This window comes from Pseudophryne corroboree, chromosome 2, assembly GCF_028390025.1.
Source record: "Pseudophryne corroboree isolate aPseCor3 chromosome 2, aPseCor3.hap2, whole genome shotgun sequence".
Classification (NCBI taxonomy): Eukaryota; Metazoa; Chordata; class Amphibia; order Anura; family Myobatrachidae; genus Pseudophryne; species Pseudophryne corroboree.
The window spans coordinates 695,975,623-696,003,569 of record NC_086445.1 but is presented as its reverse complement, the minus strand read 5'-3'; the positions used below and the strand labels follow the sequence as shown (position 1 = coordinate 696,003,569).

Below are 27,947 nucleotides of genomic sequence, written 5' to 3'. Positions count from 1 at the left end.
AAAAAAAACTTATATCTATTGATACATATTAAGTAAAACAAACTAAAATATTTAATGTAAAGATCTGCAAGTGATTGTTTATCCCAAACACACATTAGCTGTCTTTGTAATTACATGGGTATCTGGATGAAAGGTCGACCATAATTAGGTTGACAGTCAATAGGTCAACCACTAATGATCGATATGCATTAGGTCGACATGGACAAAAGGTTGACGTGCTCATTAGGTCGACATGTAAGGTGAACAGGAGCAAATGGTCGACACGGCTTTTTTTCAACTTTTTCATACTTTACTATCCAAGTGGACTAGAATTAATGGTATCCTGTGCTGAGTGTAAAGCAAGGAGACGTGATACACTAATTGGGGTTCCACGTGCTTTGACGGCTAAAAGGACACGAAAAAAAAGAAAAATGTTGTGTCAATCTTTTTGATGTTGACCATTTGTCAAGTCGACCTTTTCTACTGTTGACCTTTTTCAGTGTCGACCTTCTGACCATGTCAACATTTTCATCATGTCGACATGTCATGTCGACCAATAGTGGTCGACCTAATTAGGGTCGACCCTGCGATCCATACCCATTACATGCACTATGCATATAATATGTACGTCTATGCGCTTGCGTACAACAAATCTTTCTGATCCACAGATAACAGAATTCTGTTCTTTTCCTGTACTACTGCATGCTATTGGCTCTCCTCTTCCTGACACTTGTCCTTGCTTGTATATGGTAAAAGACCCCAGCCCAGCTGGCACATATCAATCACTGCACACCAAAGGTCACTAACAACTAAACAGGACCTGCTTCCCTCTGATAAGTGGTATATGAAGTTACAGACAGTTGTGACTAACACACAATAGAAAAAAGCAGAAATGTATTCTATTTTATGAGACTGACCAGGACCACACGAGTTAAATTATATGTACGGAGAATAGGGGCCTCTAAGTACTCCCCCACTTCCCTTTGATCTGTGTCCCTCACGGGACAAGAATGTGCCCCCCTCCCCACTGAGCACTCAGGACTAAGCCATTTCCGGCTGCTCCCTGTAATAGGGTCTGCGAGCATCATATGGACACAGGAACAAAGGGCTTTTCTTCACTACCCCTCCTCTCAGAGAGCCATTGTGCATTGTTTTCCTGCCGCCGGCTCTTTTGTTAATTGTTAGCCAGACACACTATGCAGACAGATCTCAGTGCATCACAAACAATACCGAATACATGTGTGTGTGTACACACACACACACACACACACACACACACATATCACTCCACTCTTCCATATATATATATATATATATATATATATGTGTGTGTGGAGGAATATAGATCTAGGAACAGTAACAGTTATTGGTAAGTGTGCAATGTGAGCATTTGTGATAGTGTGATGGCGTTATTATGAGCATTCCCTCTTGTATAGTCTGCCCGTGCTAGGCTGTCAGATGTGGGCAGGAGAGACAGGCAGCGCTAGTGTAGTGGTCAGTGTGTATATGTAGAGTGATGATGAGTGTACATGGGGGTGATGTTACAATGCGATGTGAGGGAGGTGAGGGGTAGCAGCACACAGTACACCACACACAGCAGGGGGCGGGCAGGAAGCAGCTAGTACATGATCCCAGGAGGCTCCAGTCCTCTCTCACACCCAGCAGCAGCGCAGGATCAGTGAGTGAGGGAAGAGGCAGGGCAGTAAGTGTGGTCAGGGGGTTATGAGCGGAGCACTCTCCGTAGTACTGTCAGGATCACATTACTCGCTCCCGCTGGAGTGACCAGAGTGCGGATTGGACTGAGCAGGAGTGACCGTCAGGCTTCCACAGCTGCTGTAAGAGAGACGCCGCTTCCAAGAGCAGTGAGTATGGCTTTCCTGTGGAACATGTCCGGGGAGGGGCTCCTCCTGTGCGCCAGCAGCTGCCGCTTATAGTTACCCTCATCCTGCCATGCTACCAGCCTTATGGCTATTTATCATTAGTGGTGTTCGGTAATACTGGCGATGGGGAACTTTGCCTCCTCCCCACTTATCTCTCATCAGTGCCAACTAAACCACCCCCTGACTACATACATGCTCCTATCTGCGCACACACTGTATCACCCCGGTGCTGCACCCCTATCCCCCCCGTGTACATGACTGGGGGGACACTGTATATGTGTTTGCGTGTATCTTTCTCACAATAGTCGGGCACTTGTTGGTACAATGTTGATTTTTGTGTGATAACACGTGACTTTTGTTTACTGTACATGCTTTATGCAGTTTGTGTATAGTAATTGTATCTGTCTACGTAAGCATGGCTTTCGGTGTCACTTCTTATTGTCACATGTACACCTCTGTCCACCTTATGTGTGTCCCCCCATGTACTAGGCTACCGTCTGAATCACTGGACCTGTTCCCCTGCTGTGCCTATGTTTCCCAGTGTCAGGAAGCAGCTCTGACTAACCAGGACTCCCACAGATAATGGCACACTTGCCGCACAGTGATATAGATGCAGTGTCATTGAATGTTTTGATATTATTCAGAGCATGCGTACGTACATGTGAGAGTTAGTGGATCCTTTTAGTTCTGCTGTACACATCAGATATATAGGACAGGTGTATGTGTATCTGCTAGCATTATCCTATAGCAGTATTGTTCACAACGACTCATGTGGTTCTATAAAGCTAGTATGCTTGTGTAACCATTACTGCAAACATGATATGTAAAAGTGTTTTCTGGTTTGTGAAATATGACATATGTAAGTCTGTAGAAGGGAAAATTCTGTTTTACGTCCATCCCACTTTACAGATGGAGCCCCTAACCCTTAAATAGGATTAACTGAGCCAGGGCAGTCAGACTTAATCCCCTGCTGTAATGACTTAATCCCCTCCTGTATACTCTCTGTATTGTGTTGCAGCTGAGAACAATAGATTAAGGGTTTATGCTAATAAGCATTGGTGCACCTAGGCGAAGCAGAGAAGCCTAGATGAGCGAGACTCCATCTGTAATCTAGATAAGATATGTAACAATGATGCGCAACACTGCCCAGCTGTCACAGGGCATCCACTCTAGAACATGTGCTTAACCCGTCCTTATTAGATGGCCCGTAGGAAATGTTGGACATTATTGCAATGAAAATATGACTAACTATTGCACACTTGATAGCTTGTCTCTGTAAGATCTGAAATAATCTTTGAAAAATTGTTGTGCATTCACTTCTGATATACTCATTCCAAATAGATCTAGGCAAATAATTTACATGTAGATACTGCATAACTGAGCCAAATGGAACAATTTTATTTTCAGTCTACAGCGCTCATTCCGCCATTGCTTAGCCTTATGTCAGTGGACTGAAAGATGTGTCCAGGAGTCCACAACTATAGACTATGGGCCTGATTCATTGTTGTACGGCAACCGGATGGCTTTGCGTAGAACACTGATGGTGAGAGAGATGCGCAGAGTCAGTACTGTACATATGATGGTCGCAGGGCCCCCTAAACCGTAGCATGATTGACATGCTGCTGCCATTTAGGGGCGGGGAAGGAGCAACAACTGCCAGTTGCTTGAAAGCCATCCTAACATGATGGTTACTTAGATGGGCAATATTTTCACAGGAGATCCGATGCTGCGTCCTCGGATGCAGCAGCAGATCACAGAAGCTGGCAGTAGGAGACTGTTTACACAAGATGCCTCCTGCAGCATTAGCATATTTACACACCGCAGCTGCGTCCATCACGTCGGGCCAGATGCATCATCGCTCGAAAAGTGATAAAATGGAGAGTGAAAAAGTACCAGCCAATCTGCTCCTAAATGTCATTTTTCAAACGTATCACCAGCATGTTATGTAGTGCTGTGAAAATTGTATTACCCTACAGTTAGAAATGAATTTATTAATAGCATAACGCTAATGTCTGTCTATTTATTATGCCTTAATTTTTACAAAAGTAGGTGAAAATGAACATATTCACCTACTTTTGTAGAAATTAAGTATCAGGGTCATTCATAATAGATACCAGTGATACCTCCTGCATACCTTTCAGTCCTGATCTGGGCTGTTTGGTTCCTCTCGCCGGACGCCAGTTTCTTTGTGTGCATGTGTGATGGGGATAGTTGATCGTCAGATCAGCGATCTCTGTACCGTAGAAATGTTGGATTGCCTCGGTCTTTTGGTATCCAGCGCTGCTCACAGCGAATTGAATACAAAAGTGGCAGTGCTCTCCAGTGCTTGATGAATACATCTCATAATACTCAGTGGTTTGGCGATACCACAGCCAAATAAAGTTAAAGTAATGAGAGATTTCTAGAATGCTTCATGAATTTGCAACAGACTAATCTTCTCTCATTCAAATATCAGTATATGTGATCTTTTTATGCCGCACTTGACAGTTTTACAGCAAATCGTTTATAGCATAATTGCATAGCTATATATAGCTTATATACAATTATAGTTATAACCAATACAGTCCATTTCGCAGTATTGAGCCATTTGACATTCAGGCCCTTCAGACAACCCCTATTTACTGTTCTCTTCTCACCTTTTGAAATACAATTAAGTATACAGTATGTCCAACAGTATTTACTAGCAACAAAAGCTCTATTGTTTTGACCTGATACAATGTCTGTTCATGATGGTTGTTCTATGTATTAGTTTGTATTTATCAGTAACTGAACCAAGCCCGATACGATCTCAAAAGCTAGGCTTTATCATATGAATAGGACCCTTTTCCCTTGTAAATGTTGGGATTAGGCATTCATCAAATGTATACGGAACAGCTATGAATTTTTAAGGGTAACACCACTCATGTTTGCTTAAACTATATATGCCTGTTTGTCATTGGTATCTGATTTATAATCCCCTATCTACACCTACCTCAGGCACATACAGAATAAAAGTTCAACTCTATAGGCCAGTACATGTGGGGGGAGATGTGTGCTGAGCGGTCTAGCAGAGACCACTCAGCACACAGCGCGATGTGTGCTGTGCGAGGGGGGGTGCACACTTCACCCAGTGGTGAAATGAGCAATGTTCTAGATTGTGCCTGCATGCAGGCACAATCTAGCACCGGCAATAGCAGCGCGGGGCTGTGCATCACTATTGTGTGGGGCATACACACGGAGAGATCCGTGCTTAATTGCTAAGCAATCTAGTCAGATTGCTATGACTCAGTGTTGCAGTTCTAATCACTGTGCCATCATGCTACCCATTTTCTTTGGACCTTTCATTTCTATGTAAGTCTATGCGCTATAGTCAAGTTGGTACTTCTTCTACCCTTATACTATATAAAGCCAAAGGAATGTCAGAAATACATCCCAACTTGGTGTTCAGCCGCATGGCATTAAGATGTAGCTGGGTGGGGGACAGTGTTATCTTACTGGACTGTTAAATAATCTCTAGACTATCGCAGCCCACTTGCTGTCTGGAAACAGATATAAGGGGGTAATTCCTTTACTGTGACTAAATGATCCCTGGGGGGGAATTCAGTTGTCTCCCAGGGGTGGTCTTCAGTATGCCGGCGGTCGGGCTCCCGGCGCTCAGTATACCGGCGCCGGGAGCCCGACAGCCGGCATACCGACACTTTCTCTAACGTCCTAGTGGATGCTGGGGACTCCGTCAGGACCATGGGGAATAGCGGCTCCGCAGGAGACAGGGCACAAAAAGTAAGCTTTTAGGATCACATGGTGTGCACTGGCTCCTCCCCCTATGACCCTCCTCCAAGCCTCAGTTAGGTTTTTGTGCCCGTCCGAGCAGGGTGCAATCTAGGTGGCTCTCTTAAAGAGTTGCTTAGAAAAAGTTTTTAGGTTCTTTATTTTCAGTGAGTCCTGCTGGCAACAGGCTCACTGCATCGAGGGACTTAGGGGAGAGAAGTGAACTCACCTGCGTGCAGGATGGATTGGCTTCTTAGGCTACTGGACACCATTAGCTCCAGAGGGAGTCGGAACACAGGTCTCGCCCTGGGGTTCGTCCCGGAGCCGCGCCGCCGACCCCCCTTGCAGATGCTGAAGATTGAAGAGGTCCGGAACCAGGCGGCAGAAGACTTTCAGTCTTCATCAGGTAGCGCACAGCACTGCAGCTGTGCGCCATTGTTGTCAGCACACTTCACACAGCGGTCACGGAGGGTGCAGGGCGCGGGGGGGGGGCGCCCTGGGCAGCAATGTATAATACCTGTATGGCGAAAAATACATCACATATAGCCCTTGAGGCTATATGGATGTATTTAACCCCTGCCAGATATCACAGACTCCGGAGAAGAAGCCCGCCGAAAAGGGGGCGGGGCCTATTCTCCTCAGCACACAGCGCCATTTTCCCTCACAGAAATGCTGGTGGGAAGGCTCCCATGCTCTCCCCTGCACTGCACTACAGAAACAGGGTTAAAACAGAGAGGGGGGGCACTGATTTGGCGATATGAATATATATTAAAATGCTATAAGGGAGGAACACTTATATAAAGGTTGTCTCTGTATAATTATAGCGTTTTGGTGTGTGCTGGCAAACTCTCCCTCTGTCTCCCCAAAGGGCTAGTGGGTCCTGTCCTCTATCAGAGCATTCCCTATGTGTGTGCTGTATGTCGGTACGTGTGTGTCGACATGTATGAGGAAAATGTTGGTGAGGAGGCGGAGCAAATTGCCTGTAATGGTGATGTCACTCTCTAGGGAGTCGACACCGGAATGGATGGCTTATTTATGGAATTACGTGATAATGTCAACACGCTGCAAGCCGGTTGACGACATGAGACGGCCGGCGAACAAATTAGTACCTGTCCAGGCGTCTCAAACACCGTCAGGGGCTGTAAAACGCCCATTTACCTCAGTCGGTCGACAGACCCAGACACGGACACTGATTTCAGTGTCGACGGTGAAGAAACAAACGTATTTTCTCTATCGTCCTAGTGGATGCTGGGGTTCCTGAAAGGACCATGGGGAATAGCGGCTCCGCAGGAGACAGGGCACAAAAAGTAAAGCTTTACGATCAGGTGGTGTGTACTGGCTCCTCCCCCCTATGACCCTCCTCCAAGCCTCAGTTAGATTTTTGTGCCCGGCCGAGAAGGGTGCAATCTAGGTGGCTCTCCTAAAGAGCTGCTTAGAAAAGTTTAGCTTAGGTTTTTTATTTTACAGTGAGTCCTGCTGGCAACAGGATCACTGCAACGAGGGACTTAGGGGAGAAGAAGTGAACTCACCTGCGTGCAGGATGGATTGGCTTCTTGGCTACTGGACATCAGCTCCAGAGGGACGATCACAGGTACAGCCTGGATGGTCACCGGAGCCTTGCCGCCGGCCCCCTTGCAGATGCTGAAGTAAGAAGAGGTCCAGAATCGGCGGCAGAAGACTCCTCAGTCTTCTAAAGGTAGCGCACAGCACTGCAGCTGTGCGCCATTTTCCTCTCAGCACACTTCACACGGCAGTCACTGAGGGTGCAGGGCGCTGGGAGGGGGGCGCCCTGGGAGGCAAATGAAAACCTATTTTGGCTAAAAATACCTCACATATAGCCTCCGGAGGCTATATGGAGATATTTAACCCCTGCCAGAATCCGTTAAGAGCGGGAGACGAGGCCGCCGAAAAAGGGGCGGGGCCTATCTCCTCAGCACACAGCGCCATTTTCCCTCACAGAAAGGCTGGAGGGAAGGCTCCCAGGCTCTCCCCTGCACTGCACTACAGAAACAGGGTTAAAACAGAGAGGGGGGGCACTAATTTGGCGTTAGAAATATATAAAAAAGATGCTATAAGGGAAAACACTTATATAAGGTTGTCCCTATATAATTATAGCGTTTTTGGTGTGTGCTGGCAAACTCTCCCTCTGTCTCTCCAAAGGGCTAGTGGGTCCTGTCCTCTATCAGAGCATTCCCTGTGTGTGTGCTGTGTGTCGGTACGTGTGTGTCGACATGTATGAGGACGATGTTGGTGAGGAGGCGGAGCAATTGCCTGTAATGGTGATGTCACTCTCTAGGGAGTCGACACCGGAATGGATGGCTTATTTAGGGAATTACGTGATAATGTCAACACGCTGCAAGGTCGGTTGACGGCATGAGACGGCCGACAAACAATTAGTACCGGTCCAGACGTCTCAAAAACACCGTCAGGGGTTTTAAAACGCCCGTTTACTTTAGTCGGTCGACACAGACACAGACAGGGACACTGAATCCAGTGTCGACGGTGAATAAACAAACGTATTCCTTATTAGGGCCACACGTTAAAGGCAATGAAGGAGGTGTTACATATTTCTGATACTACAAGTACCACAAAAGAGGGTATTATGTGGGATGTGAAAAAACTACCGTAGTTTTTCCTGAATCAGATAAATTAAATAAAGTGTGTGATGATGCGTGGGTTCCCCCCGATAGAAAATTATGGGCGGTATACCCTTTCCCGCCAGAAGTTAGGGCGCGTTGGGAAACACCCCTTAGGGTGGATAAGGCGCTCACACGCTTATCAAAACAAGTGGCGGTACCGTCTATAGATAGCGCCGTCCTCAAGGACCAGCTGACAGGAGGCTGGAAAATATCATAAAAAGTATATACACACATACTGGTGTTATACTGCGACCAGCGATCGCCTCAGCCTGGATGTGCAGAGCTGGGGTGGCTTGGTCGGATTCCCTGACTAAAAATATTGATACCCTTGACAGGGACAGTATTTTATTGACTATAGAGCATTTAAAGGATGCATTTCTATATATGCGAGATGCACAGAGGGATATTTGCACTCTGGCATCAAGAGTAAATGCGATGTCCATATCTGCCAGAAGATGTTATGGACACGACAGTGGTCAGGTGATGCAGATTCCAAACGGCACAAAGGTGTATTGCCGTATAAAGGAAGAGGAGTTATTTGGGGTCGGTCCATCGGACCTGGTGGCCACGGCAACTGCTGGAAAATCCACCGTTTTTACCCTAAGTCACATCTCTGCAGAAAAAGACACCGTCTTTTCAGCCTCAGTCCTTTCGTCCCTATAAGATCATATCTGCCCAGGGATAGAGGAAAGGGAAGAAGACTGCAGCAGGCAGCCCATTCCCAGGAACAGAAGCGTTCCACCGCTTCTGACAAGTTCTCAGCATGGCGCTGAGACTGTACAGGACCCCTGGATCCTACAAGTAGTATCCCAGGGGTACAGATTGGAATGTCGAGACGTTTCCCCTTCGCAGGCTCCTGAAGTCTGCTTTACCAAGGTCTCCCTCCGACAAGGAGGCAGTATGGGAAAAAATTCACAAGCTGTATTCCCAGCAGGTGATAATTAAATTACCCCTCCTACTACAAGAAAAGGGGTATTATTCCACACTATATTGTGGTACTGAAGCCAGAAGGCTAGGTGAGACTTATTCTAAAAAAATTTTTGAACACTTACAAAGGTTCAAATCAAGATGGAGTCACTCAGAGCAGTGATAACGAACCAGGAAGAAGGGGACTATATAGTGTCCCGGGACATCAGGGATGCTTACCTCTATGTCCCAAATTTGCCCTTCTCACTAAGGGTACCTCAGGTTCGTGGTGCAGAACTGTCACTATCAGTTTCAGACGCTGCCGTTTGGATTGTCCACGGCACCCCGGGTCTTTACCAAGGTAATGGCCGAAATGATGATTCTTCTTCGAAGAAAAGGCGTCTTAATTATCCCTTACTTGGACGATCTCCTGATAAGGGCATAGTCCAGGGAACAGTTGGAGGTCGGAGTAGCACTATCTCGGATACTGCTACAACAGCACGGGTGGATTCTAAATATTCCAAAATCGCAGCTGATCCCAACGACACGTCTGCTGTGCCTAGGGATGATTCTGGACACAGTCCAGAAAAAGGTGTTTCTCCCGGAAGAGAAAGCCAGGGAGTTATCCGAGCTAGTCAGGAACCTCCTAAAAACAGTGCATCATTGCACAAGGGTCCTGGTAAAAATGGTGGCTTCCTACGAAGCAATTCCATTCGGCAGATTTCACGCAAGAACTTTTCAGTGGGATCTGCTGGACAAATGGTCCGGATCGCATCTTCAGATGCATCAGCGGATAACCCTATATCCAAGGACAAGGGTGTCTCTCCTGTGGTGGTTATAGAGTGCTCATCTTCTAGAGGGCCGCAGATTCGGCATTCAGGATTGGATGCTGGTGACCACGGAGCCCAGCCCGAGAGGCTGGGGAGCAGTCACACAAGGAAAAAATTTCCAGGGAGTGTGATCAAGTCTGGAGACTTTTCTCCACATAAATATACTGGAGCTAAGGGTAAATTTATAATGCTCTAAGCTTAGCAAGACCTCTGCTTCAAGGTCAGCCGGTATTGATCCAGTGGGAAAAACATCACGGCAGTCGCCCACGTAAACAGACAGGGCGACACAAGAAGCAGGAGGGCAATGGCAAAAACTGCAAGGACTTTTCGCTGGGCGGAAAATCATGTGATAGCACTGTCAGCAGTGTTTCATCCCGGGAATGGAAACTGGGAAGCAGACTTCCTCAGCAGGCACGACCTCCACCCGGGAGAGTGGAAACTTCATCGGGAAGTTTTTTCCACATGATTGTAAACCGTTGGGAAATACCAAAGGTGGACATGATGGCGTCCCGTCTGAACAAAAAACGGGACAGGTATTGCGCCAGGTCAAGAGACCCTCAGGCAATAGCTGTGGACGTTCTGGTAACACCGTGGGTGTACCAGTCGGTGTATGTGTTCCCTCCTCTGCTTCTCATACCTAAGGTGCTGAGAATTATAAGACGTAGAGGAGTAAGAACTATACTCATGGCTCCGGATTGGCCAAGAAGGACTTGGTACCCGGAACTTCAAGAGATGCTTACAGAGGTCTTATGGCCTCTGCCGCTAAGAAGGGACTTGCTTCAGCAAGTACCATGTCTGTTCCAAGACTTACCGCAGCTGCGTTTGTCGGCATGGCGGTGGAACGCCGGATCCTAAGGGAAAAAGGCATTCCGGAAGAGGTCATTCCTACCCTGGTCAAAGCCAGAAAGGAGGTGACCGCACAACATTATCACCACATGTGGCGAAAATATGTTGCGTGGTGTGAGGCCAGGAAGGCCCCACAAAGAAATTTCAACTCGGTCGTTTCCTGCATTTCCTGCAAACAGGAGTGTCTATGGGCCTCAAATTGGGGTCCATTAAGGTTCAAATTTCGGCCCTGTCGATTTTCTTCCAGAAAGAATTGGCTTCAGTTCCTGAAGTCCAGAAGTTTGTCAAGGGAGTATTGCATATACAGCCCCTTTTGTGCCTCCAGTGGCACCGTGGGATCTCAACGTAGTGTTGGGATTCCTCAAATCACATTGGTTTAAAACCAGTCAAATCTGTGGATTTGAAGCATCTCGCATGAAAAGTGACCATGCTCTTGGCCCTGGCCTGGACCAGGCGAGTGTCAAATTGGTGGTTTTTTCTCAAAAAAGCCCATATCTGTTTGTCCATTCGGACAGGGCAGAGCTGCGGACTCGTCCCCAGTTCTCTCCCTAAGGTGGTGTCAGTGTTTCACCTGAACCAGCTTATTGTGGTGCCTTGCACCTACTAGGGACTTGGAGGACTCCAAGTTGCTAGATGTTGTCAGGGCCCTGAAAATATGTTCCAGGACGGCTGGAGTCAGGAAAACTGACTTGCTGTTATCCTGTATGCACCCAACAAACTGGGTGCTCTTGCTTCTAAGCAGACTATTGCTAGTTGGATGTGTAATACAATTCAGCTTGCACATTCTGTGGCAGGCCTGCCACAGCCAAAATATGTAAATGCCCATTCCACAAGGAAGGTGGGCTCATCTTGGGCGGCTGCCCGAGGGGTCTCGGCTTTACAACTTTGCCGAGCGGTTATTTAGTCAGGGGCAAACACGTTTGTAAAATCCTACAAATTTGATACCCTGGCTAAGGAGGACCTTGAGTTCTCTCATTCGGTGCTGCAGAGTCATCCGCACTCTCCCGCCCGTTTGGGAGCTTTGGTATTATCCCCATGGTCCTTTCAGGAACCCCAGCATCCACTAGGACGATAGAGAAAATAAGAATTTACTTACCGATAATTCTATTTCTCGGAGTCCGTAGTGGATGCTGGGCGCCCATCCCAAGTGCGGATTGTCTGCAATACTTGTACATAGTTACAAAAATCGGGTTATTATTGTTGTGAGCCATCTTTTCAGAGGCTCCGCTGTTATCATACTGTTAACTGGGTTCAGATCACAGGTTGTACAGTGTGATTGGTGTGGCTGGTATGAGTCTTACCCGGGATTCAAAATCCTTCCTTATTGTGTACGCTCGTCCGGGCACAGTACCTAACTGAGGCTTGGAGGAGGGTCATAGGGGGAGGAGCCAGTACACACCACCTGATCGTAAAGCTTTACTTTTTGTGCCCTGTCTCCTGCGGAGCCGCTATTCCCCATGGTCCTTTCAGGAACCCCAGCATCCACTACGGACTCCGAGAAATAGAATTATCGGTAAGTAAATTCTTATTTTCCTTTAGGGCCACACGTTAAGGGCAATGAAGGAGGTGTTACATATTTCTGATACTACAAGTACCACAAAAAAGGGTATTATGTGGGATGTGAAAAAACTACCTGTAGTTTTTCCTGAATCAGATAAATTAAATGAAGTGTGTGATGATGCGTGGGTTTCCCCCGATAGAAAATTATTGGCGGTATACCCTTTCCCGCCAGAAGTTAGGGCGCGTTGGGAAACACCCCTTAGGGTGGATAAGGCGCTCACATGCTTATCAGAACAAGTGGCGGTACCATCTACAGATAGGGCCGTACTTAAGGAGCCAGCTGATAGGAGGCTGGAAAATATCCTAAAAAGTATACACACACATGCTGGTGTTATACTGCGACCAGCGATCGCCTCAGCCTGGATGTGCAGAGCTGAGGTGGCTTGGTCGGATTCCCTGACTAAAAATATTGATACCCTTGACAGGGACAGTATTTTATTGACTATAGAGCATTTAAAGGATGCATTTCTATATATGCGAGATGCGCAGAGGGATATTTGCACTCTGGCATCAAGAGTAAATGCGATGTCCATATCTGCAAGAAGATGTTTATGGACACGACAGTGGTCAGGTGATGCAGATTCCAAACGGCACAAAGATGTATTGCCGTATAAAGGGGAGGAATTATTTGGGGTCGGTCCATGGGACCTGGTGGCCACGGCAACTGCTGGAAAATCCACCGTTTTTTACCCTAAGTCACATCTCTGCAGAAAAAGACACCGTCTTTTCAGCCTCAGTCCTTTCGTCCCTATAAGAGTCATATCTGCCCAGGGATAGAGGAAAGGGAAGAAGACTGCAGCAGGCAGCCCATTCCCAGGAACAGAAGCCCTCCACCGCTTCTACCAAGTTCTCAGCATGACGCTGGGACCGTACAGGACCCCTGGATCCTACAAGTAGTATCCAAGGGGTACAGATTGGAATGTCGAGACGTTTCCCCCTCGCAGGTTCCTGTAGTCTGCTGTACCAATGTCTCCCTCCGACAGGGAGGCAGTATTGAAAACAATTCACAAGCTGTATTCCCAGCAGGTGATAATAAAATTACCCCTCCTACAACAAGGAAAGGGGTATTATTCCACACTATATGGTGGTACTGAAGCCAGAAGGCTAGGTGAGACCTATTCTAAATCTGAAATATTTGAACACTTACAAAGGTTCAAATCCAGATGCAGTCACTCAGAGCAGTGATAGCGAACCGGGAAGAAGGGGACTATATGGTGTCCCGGGACATCAGGGATGCTTACCTCCATGTCCCAAAATTTGCCTTTCTCACCAAGGGTACCTCAGGTTCGTGGTACAGAACTGTCACTATCAGTTTCAGACGATGCCGCTGGATTGTCCAAGGCACCCCGGGTCCTTACCAAGGTAATGACCGAAATGAGGATTCGTCTTCAAAGAAAATGGACGACCTCCTGATAAGAACAAGGTCCAGAGAACAGGTGGAGGTCGGAGTAGCACTATCTCAAGTAGTTCTACGACAGCACGGGTGGATTCTAAATATTCCAAAACCGCAGTTGTTCCGACGACACGTCTGCTGGTCCTAGGGATGATTCTGGACACAGTCCAGAAAAAGGTGTTTCTCCCAGAGGAGAAAGCCAGGGAGTTATCCGAGCTAATCGGGATCCTCCTAAAACCAGGAAAAGTGTCAGTGCATCATTGCACAAGAGTCCTGGTAAAAATGGTGGCTTATTACGAAGCGATTCCATTCGGCAGATTTCACGCAAGAACTCTTCAGTGGGATCTGCTGGACAAATGGTCCGGATCGCATCTTCAGATGCATCAGCGGATAACCCTATATCCAAGGACAAGGGTGTCTCTCCTGTGGTGATTACAGAGTGCTCATCTTCTAGAGGGCCGCAGATTCGGCATTCAGGATTGGATGCTGGTGACCACGGAGGCCAGCCTGAGAGGCTGGGGAGCAGTCACACAGGGAAAAAATTTCCAGGGAGTGTGATCAAGTCTGGAGAATTCTCTCCACATAAATATACTGGAGCTAAGAGCAAATTTATAATGCTCTAAGCTTAGCAAGACCTCTGCTTCAAGGTCAGCCGGTATTGATCCAGTGGGATAACATCACGGCAGTCGCCCACGTAAACAGAAAGGGCGGCACAAGAAGCAGGAGGGCAGTGGCAAAACTGCAAGGATTTTTCGCTAAGCGGAAAATCATGTGATAGCACTGTCAGCAGTGTTCATTCCGGGAGTGGACGACTGGGAAGCAGACTTCCTCAGCAGGCACGACCTCCACCCGGGAGAGTGGGAACTTCATCGGGAAGTTTTCCGCATGATTGTGAACTGTTGGGAAAGACCAAAGGTGGACATGATGGCGTCCCGCCCGAACAAAAAACGGGACAGGTATTGCGCTAGGTCACGAGACCTTCAGGCGATAGCGGTGGACGTCCTGGTAACACCGTGGGTGTAACAGTCGGTGTATGTGTTCCCTCCTCTGCTTCTCATAACCAAGGTATTGAGAATTATAAGACGTAGAGGAGTAAGAACTATACTCGTGGCTCCGGATTGGCCAAGAGGGACTTGGTACCCGGAACTTCAAGAGATGCTCACAGAGGACTAATGGCCTCGGGAGCTAAGAAGGGACTTGCTTCAGCAAGTACCATGTCTGTTCCAAGACTTACCGCGGCTGCGTTTGACGGCATGGCGGTTGAACGCCGGATCCTAAGGGAAAAGGCATTTCGGAAGAGGTCATACCTACCCTGGTCAAAGCCAGGAAGGAGGTGACCGCACAACGTTATCACCACATGTGGTGAAAATATGTTGCGTGGGTGAGGCCAGGAAGGCCCCACGAAGAAATTTCAACTAGGTCGATTTCTGCACTTCCTGCAAACAGGAGTGTCTATGAGCCTCAAATTGGGGTCCATTAAGGTTCAAGTTTCGGCCCTGTAGATTTTCTTCCAGAAAGAATTGGCTTCGGTTCCTAAAGTCCAGACGTTTGTCAAGGGAGTATTGCATATACAGCCCCTTTTGTGCCTCCAGTGGCACCGTGGGATCTCAACGTAGTGTTGGGATTCCTCAAATCATATTGGTTTGAACGGCTCAAATCTGTGGATTTGAAATATCTCACATGGAAAGTGACCATGCTGTTGGCCCTGGCCTCGGCCAGGCGATTGTCAGAATTGGCGGCTTTGTCTTACAAAAGCCCATATTTAATTTTCCATTCGGACAGGGCAGAACTGCGGACTTGTCCCCAGTTTCTTCCTAAGGTGGTGTCAGCGTTTCACCTGAAACAACCTATTGTGGTGCCTGCGGCTACTAGGGACTTGGAGGACTCCAAGTTGCTAGACGTTGTCAGGGCCCTGAAAATAAATATATATATATATATATATATATATATATATATATATATATATATATATATATATATATATATATATATATATATATATATATATATATATATATATATATATAAATATAAATTCCAGGACGGCTGGAGTCAGAAAGTCTGACTTGCTGTTTATATTGTATGCACCCAAAAAGCTGGGTGCTCCTGCTTCTAAGCAGACTATTGCTCGTTGGATTTGTAGTACAATTCAGCTTGCACATTCTGTGGCAGGCCTGCCACAGCCAAAATCTGTAAATGCCCATTCCACAAGGAAGGTGGGCTCATCTTGGGCGGCTGCCCGAGGGGTCTCGGCTTTACAACTTTGCCGAGCAGCTACGTGGTCAGGGGGGAACACGTTTGTAAAATTCTACAAATTTGATACCCTGGCTGAGGAGGACCTGGAGTTTCTCTCATTCGGTGCTGCAGAGTCATCCGCACTCTCCCGCCCGTTTGGGAGCTTTGGTATAATCCCCATGGTCCTGACGGAGTCCCCAGCATCCACTAGGACGTTAGAGAAAATAAGATTTTACTTACCGATAAATCTATTTCTCGTAGTCCGTAGTGGATGCTGGGCGCCCATCCCAAGTGCGGATTGTCTGCATTACTTGTACATAATTATTGTTACAAAAATCGGGTTGTTATTGTTGTGGGCCATCTTTTCAGAGGCTCCTTCATTGTTATCATACTGTTAACTGGGTTCAAATCACAGGTTGTACGGTGTGATTGGTGTGGCTGGTATGAGTCTTACCCGGGATTCAAGATCCTTCCTTATTGTGTACGCTCGTCCGGGCACAGTACCTAACTGAGGCTTGGAGGAGGGTCATAGGGGGAGGAGCCAGTGCACACCATGTGATCCTAAAAGCTTACTTTTTGTGCCCTGTCTCCTGCGGAGCCGCTATTCCCCATGGTCCTGACGGAGTCCCCAGCATCCACTACGGACTACGAGAAATAGATTTATCGGTAAGTAAAATCTTATTTATTCTCCCTCGTGGGGGTCCACGACCCCCCTGGAGGGAGAATAAAATAGTGTAGCGCGCCACCGTGCCCGTAGCGTGGCAAGCGCAGCGAGCCCGCAAGGGGCTCATTTGCGCTCGCCACACTGTCGGTAAGCCGGCGGCCGGGCTCCCGGCGCCGGTATGCTGGTCACCGGGAGCCCGGCCGCCGGCATATCGTAGTGAACCCGTCTCCCAGAACTGACATTATCAGAGATTTTGTTTCACCTTCCCAAAGGCATGCGATACAAAATATGCGATAATTAAAAAAATATTTTTTTTTGCCCGCGATAGCCAAAACACATTGTTTCAGGAACTTATCTTGTATCCAGTGTGTTTTTGCGCGAAAATAAGGGTAAAATAGAGGGTAACTGAATTACCCAAGAAAGCAAATCTAAAAAAAAAGTCGCATTTTTACCATGCAAAAAATATTGTGCCTAATTGAATTCCTGCATAATGTTGTCCAGCAATGCACGCTGATACACAATGCATATCTCCACTCTCTGTCTAGCCTCCCCACGATGTTCCCACCATTCAGATCATGCCCTGCTCTTACAGGGATTGAATTGGTGGATGATTTGTTACACACAACGTCAAGCTACAGAAATTGCTCAGACACCAGACAGAATGGATTAAAAATAAGAAGGTATGTGCAGGTCCATGGTCAGTAGAGATGTGCGGCTGGCACTTTTTGTGTTTTGGTTCTAATTCCACTTTTGTGTTTTGGTTTTGGCTTGGTTTTGCCAAAACCACCCTTTCGTGTTTTGGATCTGGATGATTTTTGGAAAAAAAATTAAAAACAGTTAAAATCACAGAATTTGGGGATAATTTTGCTCCTACGGTATTATTAACCTCAATAACATTCATTTCCAATCTATTCTGAACACCTCACAATATTGTTTTTAGGCCTAAAAGTTGCACCGAGGTGGCTGTATGCCTAAGCTAAGCGACACAACTGTGCGGCACAAACACCTGGCCCATCTAGGAGTGGCTCTGCAGCTACAGACAGGATGGCACTATTCAAAAACTAGTCCCCAAACCTCACATGATGCAAAGAAGAAAAAGAGGTGCAATGAGGTAGCTGGATGGCCAAGCTAAGCGACACAAGTGTGAGGCACAAACACCTGGCCCATCTAGGAGTGGCACTGCAGTTACAGACAGGATGGCACTTAAAAAAAAACTAGTCCCCAAACGGCACATGATGCAAAGAAGAAAAAGAGGTGCAAGATGGAATTGTCCTTTGGCCCTCCCACCCACCCTTATGTTGTATAGACAGGACATGCACACTTTAATAAACCAATCATTTCAGCGACAGGGTCTGCCACACGACTGTGGCTGAAATGACTGGTTTGTTTGGGCCCCAACCAAAAAAGAAGCAATCAATCTCTCCTTGCACAAACTGGCTCTACAGAGGCAAGATGTCGACCTCCTCCTCATCCTCCGATTCCTCACCCCTTTCACCGTGTACATCCTCCTCACTGAGTATTAATTCGTCCCCACTGAAATCCACCATCACAGGTCCCTGTGTACTTTCTGGAGGCAATTGCTGTTAAAGGTCTTCCCAGAGCTATTTATAATTAATTTTGATGAACATCATCTTCTCCACATTTAGTGGAAGTAACCTCCTACGCCGATCGCTGACAAGATCGCTGCACTAAACACTCTTTCGGAGTACACACTGGAGGAGGGGAGGGGCGGCAATTTAGGTAAAATAAAGCCGGTTTGTGCAAGGGCCTCCAAATTGCCTCTTTTTCCTGCCAGTATACGTACGGACTGTCTGACATGCCTACTTGGATGCTGTCACTCATATAATCCTCCACCATTCTTTCATTGGTGACAGAATCATATGCAGGGACAGTAGACATGTCAGTAATCGTTGGCAGGTCCTTCAGTCCTGACCAGATGTCAGCTTTTGCTCCTGACTTCCCTGCATCACCTCCAGCGGGTGGTCTAGGAAATCTTATCCTTTTCCTTGCAGCCCCAGTGGCAGTAGAAATTGAAGGAGGAGCTGTTGACAGGTCACGTTCCGCTTGAGTTGACTAACCAGCAGGTCTTTGCACCTCTGCACACTTGTGTCTGCTGGAAAGAGAGATACAACGTAGACTTTAAACCTAGGATCGAGCACGGTGGCCAAAATGTTCAACAGATTGACCACCCTTGAATCCTGGCAAAGCGAATGAAGGGCTCCATCCACAAGTCCCACATACTTTGCGGAATCGCTCCGTCTTAGCTCCTCCTTCAATTTATCCAGCTGCTTCTGCAAAAGCCTGATGAGGGGAATGACCCGACTCAAGCTGGCAGTGTCTGAACTTACTTCACGTGTGGCAAGTTCGAAGGGTTGGAGAACCTTGCACAAGGCTGAAATCATTCTCCACTGTGCATTACCCCTCCTTTGCCTATATCGTGGTGGATGTATAGGCTTGAATGGCCCTTTGCTGCTCCTCTATCCTCTGAAGCATATAGAGTGTTGAATTCCACCTCGTTACCACCTCTTGCTTCAGTTGATGGCGGGGCAGGTTCAGGAGTGTTTGGTGGCGCTCCAGTCTTCGGCACGCAGTGGCAGAATGCCGAAAGTGGCCCGCAATTTTTCGGGCCACCGACAGCATCTCCTGCACACCCCTGTCAGTTTTCAAAAAATTCTGCACCACCAAATTAATTGTATGTGCAAAACAAGGGACATGCTGGAATTTGCCCAGATGTAATGCACGCACAATATTGGTGGTGTTGTCCGATATCACAAATCCCCAGGAGAGTCCAATTGGGGTAAGCCATTCTGCGATGATGTTCCTCAGTTTCCGTAAGAGGTTGTCAGCTGTGTGCCTCTTATGGAAAGCGGTGATACATAGCATAGCCGGGATGCGGTCAAGATCCCGCCGGACGGAATCCTGGCAGTCGAAATACCGACACCGGAATCCCGACCGGCACAATCTCGACATATTCTCCCTCCGTGGGTGTCCACGACACCCATAGAGGGAGAATATAATAGTGTGCCGAGCGTAGCGAGACACCGTGCCCGCAGCGTGATGAGCGCAAAAAGCCCACAAGGGGCTGCGTTTCGCTCGCCACCCCTGTGGGGATTTTGCTGGTTGGGATTCAGGTGTCGGTTTCATACTGATCCCGCGTAACCGGCCTAGGAACGAGTTGGCGTTTGCGAGGTGCTGCTACTGGTGCCGCTGCTGTTGTTGCTGCGGGAGGCCATACATCTACCGAGTGGGCTGTTACAGTCATATAGTCCTTAGTCTGCCCTGTTCCACTTGTCCACATGTCCGTGGTTAAGTGGACACTGGATACAACCGCATTTTGTAGGACACTGGTGACTTTTTCTGACGTCTGTGTACATTCTCGGTATCGCCTGCCTAGAGTAGTGGAACCTAGATTGGATTTGATACCGGGGACACACTATCTCCATCAATTCTCTAAGTCCCACTGAACTAATGGTGGATACCGGACGCACCTCTAACACCAACGTAGCTGTCAAGGCCTCAGTTATCCGCTTTGCAAAAGGATGACTGCTGTCATATTTCATCTTCCTCACAAAGAACTGTTGGACAGTCAATTGCTTACTGGAAGTAGTACAAGTGGTCTTCCGACTTCCCCTCTGGGATTTTGATCGACTCCCAGCAGCAACAACTACAGCAGCGGCAGCAACAGCAGGCGTACCACTCATGGATCCTCCGGAGGAATCCCGGTTAGGAGAGGACTCCTCAGTCTTGACAGGGACATGGCCTGCAGGACTATGGACGTTCCTGAGGAGGAAGTTGACGTTGAGGGAGTTGGTGGCTTGGATTGTAAGGGCCTTGTGTGCAGGAGGAAGAAGGGATTTAGGTGTCAGTGGACTGCTTACGCTCTTACCCAAAGTTTCACAACTTGACACGGACTTCTGATGAATGCGCAGCAGGTGACGTATAAGGGAGGATGTTCCTAGGTGGTAAACATCCTTGCCCCTACTTTTTACAGATTGACAGAGGCAACAGATGGCTTGACACCTGTTGTCCGGATTTGTGGAGAAATAATTCCACACCGAAGAGGTGGCTTTTTTGATAGTTTGCCCAGGCATCACAATGAGCTTCTTTGTCCCAAGGACAACAGGTGTCTCCCCCGGTGCCTGATTTAAACAAACCACATCACCATCAGAATCCTCATCGGCAACTTCCTCCTCAGCGCCAGTATCCTCATCCTGGTGTACTTCAACAGTGACATCTTCAATTTCAATATCAGGAACAGGACTGTGGGTGCTCCTTCCAGCACTTGCAGGGGGCGTGCAAATGGTGGAAGGAGCCAACTCTTCCCGTCCAGTGTTGGGAAGGTCAGGCATCGCAACTGCCGACACACTTGGACTCTCCTTGGGGATTTGTGATACCATCTCAGAGCGCACAGTTCTTTTCTGTGCTCTTTCCAGCTTAACTGTTTTAATTTTTCTAGTGGGAGGATGAGGGCTTCCATCGTCATGTGAAGCTAAACCACTAGCCATGAACATAGACCAGGGCCTCAGCCGTTCCTTACCACTCCGTGTCGTAAATGGCATATTGGCAAGTTTACGTTTCTCCTCAGATGATTTAAATTTCTTTTTTTTTTGGTTCTTTTTACTGAACTTTGGCTTTTTGGGTTTTGCATGTCCTCTGCTATCGCATTGGGCGTCGGCCTTGGCAGACGTCGTTGATGGCATTTCATCGTCTATGTCATGGCTAGTGGCAGCAGCTTCAGCACTAGGAGGAAGTGGTTCTTCTTGATCTTTCCCTATTTTATCCTCAAAATTTTTGTTTTCCGTTATTTTTTGTGAGTTATATGACACATTATGCGGCACAGGAAGGACTGGAATGACTGATGGACAGGACACTACCACTGGTCTGATGCAGCACAACAGGTTGTTGTTATAATTATTATACTGCAGCAGTGGACATACAGCAGCAGCGTATATCGTCACTGGAATGACTGATAAGACAGGACACTACCACTGGTCTGCACAACACAGCACCACTTTATACAGCTACACTGGATATATGGCAGCAGAGAACACCAACACTGTGACTGGCTGGACTGATGCAGCACAATACACTGAGTGATTACACTGGACTGGACTGAGCAGCACAACACTTGCCACCCCACTTTCCCGCCCCCACACCCACACAGACACTGAACACTGAGGACACGTCCTCTGTATACACTCTCAGAGACTGGAGTGAAAATGGCCGCGACGTGCGGCTCCTAATATGGAATCCAAATCCCGCGAGAATCCGACAGCGGGATGATGACGTTTTGCCACGTTCGGGTTTCCGAGTCAGGCGGGAAAACCCGAGCCTGACTGATCCGGGCTCGAGACGTGAAGTTCGGTTCTCTGAGAACCGAACCCGTTCATCTCTAATGGTCAGTCGTCGTCCTCATAGTCTCATTGATGGAGATCATTAGATTACATCACACTCGTGTATTCTCGCGGAATGTCCAGGAGATGCCCGAGTTTCTTGGAGCTCTCTCGGACTACTGAGTGAGAAGGCCTGCTTCCCAGATCTGCACACTTCCACAGCTAGGAGTCCACTGTTCTCTTGTTCACACTGCAAACCCAGTTACTCACATTAGTGGTGTCACCAAGTATGCCTGCTTACCCTTTCACCCCCATGGCAGAACTACCTGTATGCGCAAAGGCGTTCCCATGATATGGGCATGGATTCATGTCCGCAGAGCCATGCTTCTAGTGTATGATGATTTGGGGATGTGGCTGCATGTCACCCCCATTTCTCTAACGTCCTAAGTGGATGCTGGGGACTCCGTAAGGACCATGGGGATTAGCGGCTCCGCAGGAGACTGGGCACAACTACAAAGAAAGCTTTAGACTACTGGTGTGCACTGGCTCCTCCCACTAAGACCCTCCTCCAGACCTCAGTTAGATTCTTGTGCCCGGCCGAGCTGGATGCACACTAGGGGCTCTCCTGAGCACCTAGAAAGAAAGTATATTTAGTTTCTCTGACGTCCTAGTGGATGCTGGGACTCAGTCAGGACCATGGGGATTAGCGGCTCCGCAGGAGACAGGGCACAAAAATAAAAGCTTTAGGACTAGGTGGTGTGCACTGGCTCCTCCCCCCTATGACCCTCCTCCAAGCCTCAGTTAGGTTTTTGTGCCCGTCCGAGCAGGGTGCAATCTAGGTGGCTCTCCTAAAGAGCTGCTTAGAAAAAGTTATTAGGTTTTTTATTTTCAGTGAGTCCTGCTGGCAACAGGCTCACTGCAACGAGGGACTTAGGGGAGAAGAAGTGAACTCACCTGCGTGCAGGATGGATTGGCTTCTTAGGCTACTGGACACCATTAGCTCCAGAGGGATCGAACACAGGCCCAGCCATGGAGTCCGGTCCCGGAGCCGCGCCGCCGACCCCCTTGCAGATGCCGAAAAGTGAAGAGGTCCAGAAACCGGCGGCAGAAGACTTTTCAGTCTTCATGAGGTAGCGCACAGCACTGCAGCTGTGCGCCATTGTTGTCAGCACACTTCACACCAGCGGTCACTGAGGGTGCAGGGCGCTGGGGGGGGGGCGCCCTGGGCAGCAATGATAATACCTTGTTCTGGCTAAAAATACATCACATATAGCCCCTGGGGCTATATGGATGTATTTAACCCCTGCCAGGTCTCACAAACACCGGGAGAAGAGCCCGCCGAAATAGGGGGCGGGGCCTATCTCCTCAGCACACAGCGCCATTTTCCTGCACAGCTCCGCTGCGAGGAAGGCTCCCAGGACTCTCCCCTGCACTGCACTACAGAAACAGGGTAAAAAAACAGAGAGGGGGGGCACTTTTTTGGCGATATTGATATATTAAGCTGCTATAAAGGAAACAACACTTCTGTAGGGTTGTTCCTATATATTTATAGCGCTTGGGTGTGTGCTGGCAAACTCTCCCTCTGTCTCCCCAAAGGGCTAGTGGGGTCCTGTCTTCGATAAGAGCATTCCCTGTGTGTCTGCTGTGTGTCGGTACGTGTGTGTCGACATGTATGAGGACGATGTTGGTGTGGAGGCGGAGCAATTGCCGGTAATGGTGATGTCACCCCCTAGGGAGTCGACACCGGAATGGATGGCTTTGTTTATGGAATTACGTGATAATGTCAGCACGTTACAAAAATCAGTTGACGACATGAGACGGCCGGCAAACCAGTTAGTACCTGTCCAGGCGTCTCAGACACCGTCAGGGGCTGTAAAACGCCCTTTACCTCAGTCGGTCGACACAGACCCAGACACGGACACCGACTCTAGTGTCGACGGTGAAGAAACAAACGTATTTTCCAGTAGGGCCACACGTTATATGATCACGGCAATGAAGGAGGCTTTGCATATCTCTGATACTGCAAGTACCACAAAAAGGGGTATTATGTGGGGTCTGAAAAAACTACCTGTAGTTTTTCCTGAATCGGAGGAATTGAATGAAGTGTGTGATGAAGCGTGGGTTAACCCCGATAGAAAACTGCTAATTTCAAAGAAGTTATTGGCATTATATCCTTTCCCGCCAGAGGTTAGGGCGCGCTGGGAAACACCCCCTAGGGTGGATAAGGCACTCACACGCTTATCAAAACAAGTGGCGTTACCGTCTCCTGAAACGGCCGCCCTCAAGGATCCAGCTGATAGGAGGCTGGAAACTACCCTGAAAAGTATATACACTCATACTGGTGTTATACTGCGACCAGCCATCGCCTCTGCATGGATGTGCAGTGCTGGGGTGGTTTGGTCGGATTCCCTGACTGAAAATATTGATACCCTGGATAGGGACAGTATTTTATTGACTATAGAGCAATTAAAGGATGCTTTTCTTTATGTGCGAGATGCTCAGAGGGATATTTGCACTCTGGCATCGAGAGTTAGTGCGATGTCCATATCTGCCAGAAGAAGTTTATGGACGCGACAGTGGTCAGGTGATGCGGATTCCAAACGGCATATGGAAGTATTGCCGTATAAAGGGGAGGAATTATTTGGGGTCGGTCTATCGGATTTGGTGGCCACGGCAACAGCCGGGAAATCCACCTTTTTACCTCAGGTCCCCTCCCAACAGAAAAAGACACCGTCTTTTCAGCCGCAGTCCTTTCGTTCCTATAAGAACAAGCGGGCAAAAGGACAGTCATATCTGCCCCGAGGCAAAGGAAAGGGTAAGAGAGTGCACCAAGCAGCTCCCTCCCAGGAGCAGAAGCCCTCCCCGGCTTCTGCAAAGCCCTCTGCATGACGTTGGGGCTTTACAAACGGACTCAGGGGCGGTGGGGGGTCGACTCAAGAATTTCAGCGCACAGTGGGCTCACTCACAGGTGGACCCCTGGATCCTGCAGGTAGTATCTCAGGGTTACAGGTTGGAATTCGAGAAGTCTCCCCCTCGCCGGTTCCTAAAGTCTGCTCTGCCAACGTCTCCCTCAGACAGGGCGACGGTATTGGAAGCCATTCACAAGCTGTATTCTCAGCAGGTGATAGTCAAGGTACCCCTCCTACAACAGGGAAAGGGGTATTATTCCACACTATTTGTGGTACCGAAGCCGGACGGCTCGGTAAGACCTATTCTAAATCTGAAATCTTTGAACCTGTACATACAAAAATTCAAGTTCAAGATGGAGTCACTCAGAGCAGTGATAGCGAATCTGGAAGAAGGGGACTTTATGGTGTCCCTGGACATCAAGGATGCTTACCTGCATGTCCCAATTTGCCCTTCACATCAAGGGTACCTCAGGTTCGTGGTGCAAAACTGTCATTATCAGTTTCAGACGCTGCCGTTTGGATTGTCCACGGCACCTCGGGTCTTTACCAAGGTAATGGCCGAAATGATGTTTCTTCTGCGAAGAAAAGGCGTATTAATTATCCCTTACTTGGACGATCTCCTGATAAGGGCAAGGTCCAGAGAACAGCTGGGGGACGTAGTAGCACTAACCCAAGTAGTGCTGCAACAGCACGGGTGGATTCTGAATTTTCCAAAATCTCAATTGACCCCGACGACACGTCTGCTGTTCCTGGGAATGATTCTGGACACGGTTCAGAAAAAGGTGTTTCTTCCGGAGGAGAAAGCCAGGGAGTTATCCGAACTTGTCAGGAACCTCCTAAAACCAGGAAAAGTGTCTGTGCATCAATGCACAAGAGTCCTGGGAAAAATGGTGGCTTCTTACGAAGCGATTCCATTCGGCAGATTCCACGCACGAACTTTTCAGTGGGATCTGCTGGACAAATGGTCCGGATCGCATCTGCAGATGCATCAGCGGATAACTTTGTCTCCACGGACAAGGGTGTCTCTTCTGTGGTGGTTGCAGAGTGCTCATCTGTTAGAGGGCCGCAGATTCGGCATACAGGACTGGGTCCTGGTGACCACGGATGCCAGTCTGAGAGGCTGGGGAGCGGTCACACAGGGAAGAAACTTCCAGGGAGTGTGGTCAAGCCTGGAGATGTCTCTTCACATAAATATACTGGAGCTAAGAGCGATTTACAATGCTCTAAGCCTGGCAAAACCCCTGCTTCAGGGTCAGCCGGTGTTGATCCAGTCGGACAACATCACGGCAGTCGCCCACGTAAACAGACAGGGCGGCACAAGAAGCAGGAGGGCAATGGCAGAAGCTGCAAGGATTCTTCGCTGGGCGGAAGATCATGTGATAGCACTGTCAGCAGTGTTCATTCCGGGAGTGGACAACTGGGAAGCGGACTTCCTCAGCAGACACGATCTACACCCGGGAGAGTGGGGACTTCATCCAGAAGTCTTCCACATGATTGTGAACCATTGGGAAAAACCAAAGGTGGATATGATGGCGTCCCGCCTCAACAAAAAACTGGACAGGTATTGCGCCAGGTCAAGAGACCCTCAGGCAATAGCTGTGGACGCTCTGGTAACACCGTGGGTGTTCCAGTCAGTGTATGTGTTTCCTCCTCTGCCTCTCATACCAAAAGTACTGAGAATTATACGGCAAAGGGGAGTAAGAACGATACTCGTGGCTCCGGATTGGCCAAGAAGAACTTGGTACCCGGAACTTCAGGAGATGCTCACGGAAGATCCGTGGCCTCTACCTCTAAGACGGGACCTGCTTCAGCAGGGACCGTGTCTATTCCAAGACTTACCGCGGCTGCGTTTGACGGCATGGCGGTTGAACGCCGAATTCTAAGGGAAAAAGGCATTCCGGAAGAGGTCATCCCTACCCTGGTAAAAGCCAGGAAGGAGGTGACTGCACAACATTATCACCGCATTTGGAGAAAATATGTTGCGTGGTGTGAGGCCAGGAAGGCCCCGACGGAGGAATTTCAACTGGGTCGATTCCTACATTTCCTGCAAACAGGATTGTCTATGGGCCTCAAATTAGGGTCCATTAAGGTTCAAATTTCGGCCTTGTCGATTTTCTTCCAGAAAGAATTGGCTTCAGTTCCTGAAGTCCAGACTTTTGTAAAAGGAGTACTACATATACAGCCCCCGTTTGTGCCCCCAGTGGCTCCGTGGGATCTTAATGTAGTTTTGGATTTTCTCAAATCCCATTGGTTTGAGCCACTCAAATCGGTGGATTTGAAATATCTTACATGGAAAGTAACCATGCTACTGGCCCTGGCTTTAGCCAGGAGAGTGTCAGAATTGGCGGCTTTATCGTATAAAAGCCCATATCTGATTTTCCATTCGGACAGGGCAGAACTGCGGACGCGTCCTCAGTTTCTGCCTAAGGTGGTTTCAGCGTTTCACCTGAACCAGCCTATTGTGGTGCCTGCGGCTACTAGCGATTTGGAGGATTCCAAGTTGCTGGACGTTGTCAGGGCATTGAAAATATATATTTCAAGGACGGCTGGAGTCAGAAAATCTGACTCGCTGTTTATACTGTATGCACCCAACAAGCTGGGTGCTCCTGCTTCTAAGCAGACGATTGCTCGTTGGATTTGTAGCACAATTCAACTTGCACATTCTGTGGCAGGCCTGCCACAGCCTAAATCTATCAAGGCCCATTCCACAAGGAAGGTGGGCTCATCTTGGGCGGCTGCCCGAGGGGTCTCGGCATTACAACTCTGCCGAGCAGCTACGTGGTCGGGGGAGAACACGTTTGTAAAATTCTACAAATTTGATACCCTGGCTAAAGAGGACCTGGAGTTCTCTCATTCGGTGCTGCAGAGTCATCCGCACTCTCCCGCCCGTTTGGGAGCTTTGGTATAATCCCCATGGTCCTGACGGAGTCCCAGCATCCACTAGGACGTCAGAGAAAATAAGATTTTACTTACCGATAAATCTATTTCTCGTAGTCCGTAGTGGATGCTGGGCGCCCATCCCAAGT

The 27,947-nt window shown here is 48.2% G+C and overlaps 1 protein-coding gene across 3 annotated transcripts in view; it reads left to right on the top strand.

Moving 5' to 3' along the window:
- The first annotated feature begins 1,400 nt into the window (after positions 1-1,400).
- SOX13 (SRY-box transcription factor 13) overlaps positions 1,401-27,947 on the top strand; it is a 129,646-nt gene continuing 103,099 nt past the window's right edge. The window contains exon 1 of one of the 3 annotated variants that reach the window (XM_063955261.1): positions 1,401-1,841. The gene's annotated coding sequence lies outside the window, so the exon portion shown is untranslated. The remainder of the gene's footprint in view (positions 1,842-27,947) is intronic. The other 2 variants (XM_063955259.1, XM_063955258.1) reach the window with 2 other exon arrangements.